Consider the following 7,205-nt stretch of genomic DNA (forward strand, 5'->3'; position numbering starts at 1 on the left):
ACTTTAGTCCGAAGTTGAAGGTAAGACAATAACCTTAATAGTTTGAGGAGAGGAGCTGACTTTAATTGATGGTTGGTCCCACACAACAAATTGTGTGATATTGAACTTCAAAACTCAATGTAAACTCAATGTAACCGTGACAATAAATTTCATGTCAACTATTGAAAGTTGTTTAATTGACTCCGTCAGATTCTGCCTCTTCACGCAGTCTGCTCAGTATTGGTACTTCAAGAACTAGGCATTCTAATTATCACTCCATGTCGAAACCAAATGTATTAAGTGATCTTAATTTCTTATTCATTATAGTATTTTCGATAAAGTGATTGGGCATTGTCGGATACCTCGGCTAGTGTACCCCTCTTTCCCGCAACACATATATGTTCTTTTCTGTTTTTAATTATTTAAAGTCTTCCTCCGAGGAAGGAGCTGGTTTCTAATGAATATACAAAGACACAAAGCTCCATCGCTGGAATGTAGATAGCAAAACAAATTCAAATTTTAAACTTGAGTAAAGTCTTGCATACTTTTATTGTTCCACATGCTGATTGTACTTGTGACGTACGTGTTAGTTGGTTGATTTCTTTTTCTGAATGCTCCAGCTTATCCAGATTGCCACTTGGGCATCTACTTACAAAACCAAATACAACAATTATTATTGGTATAAATGTGGATTTATAATCTGGATACAGAAGCTGGAGGATTCGAAACAGTTATCTTTCTCTTTGACTCTCGTGGTACATACTTTTTCTTGTCTGTCCCAAACAACAACAACATCCAGCCTGTTATCTTTACGCTTGACAGAAGTTTTTATGGGAATATTCCACCAATATTCCTTGTGCTGATGTTTGTGTATATTTTCGATAATAAGGGGGTTCTCTCTATTTACTATAGGACAGTTTTTCGTTTTCGAATGGCATTAGTTAATGTTTTAATGACAACGTAGTAGTAACAACATAGGGAGGTAGTACCTTGATGACATTTTTGGGCAGCTTCTAATCACGTTTGATGTCTTTCACAAAAATATGACATAATCTACACTTCAGTTGCTCTCAGGAGCTCCAAAGGCTCTTTTATTTATTAGGTATTGGGTTGGTCAAAAGTAAGGCTTTTCAGCCAAAAATATATAAAGTGATTTACTCGATCAGTGATATAATTACCATTTCTTTTTAGTATTTTCTGACGTCTTGTTGGCAGATCTATTATTCCCTGCTCAAAGAATTTCTTGTCTTACTGGCCTAAAACTGTTCCACGTTAAGGTTTATATCACCTTCAGGGTTGAAGGTCTGTCCTTTCAATGAACTTTGAAGAGACCGAAATAGGTGGAAATCTGAAGGTGCAAGGTAGGGGGAATATGGAGGGTGAGGCAAAACTTCTCAATCAAGCCCCAGTAACTTCTGCCGTGTCTTCAAAGTGCGTAGTCGAGCATTGTCATGATGTAAGACAATACCCTTGTGATTAGAAAGTGCTGGAGCCTTCTGGTAGATCGTTGCGTTTAACTTGTCTCGCTGGTCGTCGTACTCATGTAAATTTATGGTACTGTCTGTGGGAAGATGCCCGTAAAAGACAACACCCTTCCAATCCCACCAAGTTGAAATCATAATCTTCAGGTGAAGTTCTGCTTTGGGAGCTGTTTGTGTTGGTTCACGGCACTTCCCCCACCATTGTTTGCGCTTCACATTATTATAGACAATCCATTTTTCATTCCTTAACTCCAATCTCTTCGAAAAAGGATAATGTTCTTCTCATTTCTGCAAACAAATTACAGATGGAAATCCGTTGTGCGAGATTATTTTCATTCAATTGATGTGGGACCCAAATACCAAGCCTGTGTATGAAACCAAGCTAATACAAATGGTTTTCAACACTAGATTCGAGGAATATCTGCGATCATTTTGATCGCATATCGGGACTTGGTTTCGCTGTTAATCTCAGTAGGCCGGCCAAAATGAGGCACACCTTGAACTGAAAAGTTTCCGGATTGATATCTTGAAAACCACTTCTAGCACACATTGCCTTCTTTTTTGTTAAGTAAAAGATACTACTCTGATTTCTAACTGGGGAAATGATTTGGGCTGCAGGAGTTAGCATAAATGTAAAAGGAATTTTAAACCGTCCTCAACGTCTGTACGGCGTCATGTTGCCTGTCTGTCTGTCTGTCTGTCTGTGTGTATGTGTGTGTGTGTGTGTATCTATGTGTGCGCGCGTGTATGTGTGTATCTACAGACATTCATTAATACACACACACATAAACAATGGTACATGAGAATGAGAATGTATTAGATGTGTACAATCTTTTGGACGTTTTCTGAAAACGTATGGCTCACCTGCATCCACCAAAAACTCTTCAATAAAAAATAAGAAAAAATGAATTCATAAGAATTATAAGATATATATATTGGAATGTAAACAAGGGTGAGTGTACAGTAAAATATCACACACACACACACACACACTCACACATATATATATACAGTTAATCCAAACATGAAAACACAAAGAGAAAACACAACAACGCTTGGACGTGGAACAAATATAGTATTATTGGACGCTCAGGAAGGAAGGAAAGAAGGAGGGTTTAACGTTTCAAGCGGAGCTCTTCGTCGGAAACATAGGAGAAGAAAAGATCCCGAGAAGGGAAGACAGAGGAAAAAAAAATCGCCAACGGTACACGCGCGGTCACAATGACTGTAGGACATTATTTTTTCCTTCTTACATGGATTAATATTAATTATACTTTCTTAATCCTGCTTCTTTTTTGTTTTTAAAATAGACTTCAATGATGCAGCTGTTCGAATTTTTAAGCGTGTATGATGTGTAGAAGTTTGGGATGATTCATATCGATAAACCGTCCTCTCTGAAAAACTTGTTATGTTTTGATGCACAAAGGAACCAGAAATTCTTATGAACTATTGTATGTAACTATATAAAAAGGAAACAAATAGTAAACAATACATAAGAACTAACATTTCTGATATCTCTCTTGTTAATATCTAGGCAGATACCACACACACACATTGGTTTGGTCGTAGTTTAAAAGCAAGTACAACTCCAAGCTTTGATAGAGACCAGGGCGCCCAGAAGGCGAAGTAATTAATTTGATACGCAACCATCCTACTTCTGTTTCGCTCTTCTCGAGTTTACCATGGTTAATATGAATTGCTTGAAAGGTTTCGTCATATGTAGACGTATTGCGGTGAATGGGAAGAAGTGGAGATATAGATGGTAAGGGTATTGTACGTGTGGTTTTGGGATGTGATCGGTTAAAGAAACAAGATCTTCTATTGGTTGTTTGGTTCTAGGTGGCGGTTATTTAACTTATTTCTAGTATGAAAGTTATGTTTGCTTTGCGGTATCCATTATTAAAAAAGCAACAAAAAAAAAAACCCAAAACATTTCTATACAACAACTCAAACATCAATCCATAACGGACCATGGAAAATAGAAAAAAGTTTGCTATAATTTTTGTTATAATTTTGGAGTTCAAAAGGTCAGAATGTAGCATACTATGTTTCTGCTTTTATTTTCTCTGAATTTCTATGTTCGATTTCAGTTTTAAACTTTAGTTTCAAACAGTTCTTGTTTATTTTAGTATATTTCTAGTTTTGTCTTAATTTTAATACATTTTGTTACCAAGATGAAGTTTTCCGTTCTTTATATTTATTTATCAATTTTTAATTTCAATCTTTTGTTGATTTTGCAGGATATGTTGCTAAGAGAATATTTTGTTGAAAGAATGCTTTGTTAAAAATATCAAACGAAAATTTTAAACAAGAAATGTTTAAAAAAATTTCTTCGGAAGATATTACTGATGTTAGCTTTCATGCATTGTTTATTGCTTGCTTATTTTTTCTATAATTATATACAATAATTCATAAGAATTTCTGATTCCTTTGTGCATCAAAACATAGCTTTTCTGAGGGAACGGTTTATCGGTATGATTCATCTCAAACTTCAACATGTCATACACGCCTAGAAATTGGAATAGCTGTGTAGCTGAATTATATATATATATATATATATTATATATATATATATATATTTACTTCGGCAATACATATACTAAAATTGAAACGATACAGAGAAGATTAGCATGGCCCTGCGCAAGGATGACACACAAATTTGTGAAGCGTTTCATATTTTAAAATGGCTGTGCCCCAGCATGGCCACAGCTCGTGAACTGAAACTAGATATAAAAAAATAAAAAATAATATATATATATATATATATATATATATATATATATATAATATATATATATATATAATACAAAATGGGACAAGAACGCAAATATCCGGACAGCTAGGTGATACAAAAAGGGACAACAACACATCCAGATAAACAATACAAAGAAAACAAGGACGGGTCATTCGAAGTTTTTTCCTCAGTCAAGCACCAGATTTCGGCTGATTATTCTTGAGATTGCTCCAATCAGGCCAGCACCAAGGCAAAAACTAAGCTAAGAGCATTAGATTACTTGGAAGAAAGCAGCGAATATGTACAGAAACAAGGACGGAAAAAACGGACAATGTTACATAAATATAAATACAATAAAAATAATAACAGGACATAACAACAGGTGTCTTTCGACAAAGGACGAATTGAATTAAGCTGGCGCGTGTGGAAATGAAGCCTTACAGCAGAGATACAGAACTTTCACAAACACAGGGAAGAATATCGATGTTGCACGGACAACGGTCAAACCAAGAAAGAAAGAACAGGCTTGGCCGAATGGCGGTCACGTGGGAAGAGAAAAGAGAGAAGTAGAAGCAGAGGGACAGAAGAATTAAGGAGGAGTGAGAAAAATGACAGGGACACAGTGAAGTGAAAAGGGAAGGGAAAGTAAGTAATAAGAGAAGGCAAAGAAATGTGAGAGAGGGGGAACGAAAGAACGAAGAGTGGAATGAACGAATAAGCGTGAAAGGGCTGATAGAGCCGTACAAGATTTAGAAAAATGTGTACCTACATATAAGAGACCAATGTGTACGTACGTCATAAATACAAAATGGGACAAGAACGCAAAACATCCGGACAGCTGGGTGATACAAAAAGGGACAAAACATCCAGATAGACGATACAAAGAAAACAAGGACGGGTCATTCGAAGTTTTCTTTCATGTCAAGCACCGGGTTATCCTCGCAATTTCGGTTGATTATTCTTGAGATTAAGAATAATCAATATTAGCAATTGGGAAGCAGTTGCCAGCAACCGTGGAGATTGGCGACGTACCGTAAAGGAGGGAATACAAAGGAGTGGCAGAGAGAGAGAGAGAGAGGGGAGAGAGAGAGGGGAGAGAGAGAGAGAGAGAGAGAGAGAGGGGGAGAGAGAGAGGGGGGAGAGAGAGAGGGGGGAGAGAGAGAGAGAAGAAATGGAAAGACAAGAAAAGACGTCAACAAGAAACTATGACATTATAACCAACCAGGAACTGTCTTCGCTACATTTGCGGCACCTGCCAGAGGGAGTGTTTGTCCAGGATAGGATTACACAGCCACAGCAGGAAATGTATCAGGACATGAAATGTAAAAGCCAGACTAGACTATTTTATGCGCAACTCCATTGTCTCCCGAGACAAAAAGGATGCCAACCAATTCTTGAGATTGCTCCAATCTGGCCAGCCCCAAGGAAAAACTATATACAAACATGACTAAGAAGATATAATTAATGTTAATCCTTGCGGGAAGGAAAAATTATGTCATACATTCATACGGCTAAATTTTACAGTTACTCTCCCATTTATACATTCCAATATATATTTATTAGTTCTTATGAATTCGCCTTCTCTTATCTTTCTTTTTTGTTCGGAAACTGAACAATTTTTGCTGAGTACAGGTAAGCTACTCGTTCACAAGATTATGCACATTTTACAGATTGTCATCTTTATTTTATATTGATATGGAGATGTGAAGAACATATTTTAAGAAGAAACGTATCACAGACACAGACAGACAGACAGATAGACAAACACACACACACACACACGCACACATTGTGTTTGGGGAGAGGCATTCTCTTTTAGTGCCTTATTTAACACACTCACCGGTAAAGTTTCCACTCATTTACTTATTTATTTTTTCCTAAAATTTTCGTTGCGTCTTGCAATAAGTTATTGACTCTGTTATCCAAGCTTACGTTCTTTATGTTTGTGCGCATGTGTGTGGGTCAGTGTGTGTGCACATACACATGTATGTATGTATGTATGTATGTCATTATTCAGTTTATTTCAAAATTTCTTGCCAATAGAGAAAGAATCGGTTTCTAACCTAGATCCAAGTTCCTTCAATTGAATTTCAACATCAAGAACAGGGTAATTTTGTTTGTATGTATGTATGCATGTATGTATATATGTATGTGTGTACAGGTGAAGATTTATATGTTTTATGTATGTATTCTCATGCATATAGTTGCATATCTAGACATGCTCATATATGTTTAAATGATAAACTTCTGGAAAGTTTTACAGATTTTTACAGTTCCAGTGATGGATTGGATCTGTAGTCTTCGAATTAGCTTTCTTCTTTCTGGTTTTGAGAAGCTTAATTTCTCAGAAAGATATTTAGAGAGGTTGTTACATATCCCAGGGCTCCAATAATTACAAGTATAAACCTGAACTTGTAATCTGGATAGAGTAACTGCAGATTTGTCAATAGTTCAGCATAGGTGTTCTCTTTTCACTGATCTTCAGCTTTATGTTAACATCCGCTGGGAAGCTAATTTCCACAACAGTGCACAGTTTCTCTATCCCAAATCATTATGTCAGCTCTATTGTTTTTTTACATTTTATTGAGGTCTTCACTGGTATATTCCACCAGTATTCCTTTTTATTATGAGTGGCTATGGTTTCTATCATATTGTGGATTCTTATTTCTTTGTTCTCAGAATTATCCTTCCGACGGATTTCATTATAGAGTGTCCTAGCTACAACCTCATGTATCATTGGAGATAATACTGTGATGACATTTTCCGACAACTGCTTCTGATGTGGGTGATATCTTCAGTGTGAACTCCACAAAATCTGTATCGGTTGTCATACTTTACAGCTTTACCTGCATCTCCATTCCTTTTGTGCATCAAGTACTTGGTTGATATTTCCTGTTTCTGGATTCCAAACGCATACCCTTGAAAGTGGGAGGTAGTAATCCGGTTATTGGTCCACGATAGTCTGCTTTGATGATCGATGTTACTATCATCACGAAGCTTTCTACTAACAT

At 36.5% G+C, this 7,205-nt stretch overlaps 1 non-coding gene across 1 annotated transcript; it reads left to right on the plus strand.

Annotated features, from left to right (window-relative positions):
• Positions 1–4,035: 4,035 nt before the first annotated feature.
• Positions 4,036–4,141, plus strand: LOC115221131. The gene has a single exon (XR_003882610.1). It is a non-coding gene; the product is annotated as a U6 spliceosomal RNA (small nuclear RNA).
• The last annotated feature ends 3,064 nt before the right edge of the window (positions 4,142–7,205 follow it).

Source organism: Octopus sinensis, linkage group LG17 (genome assembly GCF_006345805.1).
Source record: "Octopus sinensis linkage group LG17, ASM634580v1, whole genome shotgun sequence".
Lineage (NCBI taxonomy): Eukaryota > Metazoa > Mollusca > Cephalopoda > Octopoda > Octopodidae > Octopus > Octopus sinensis.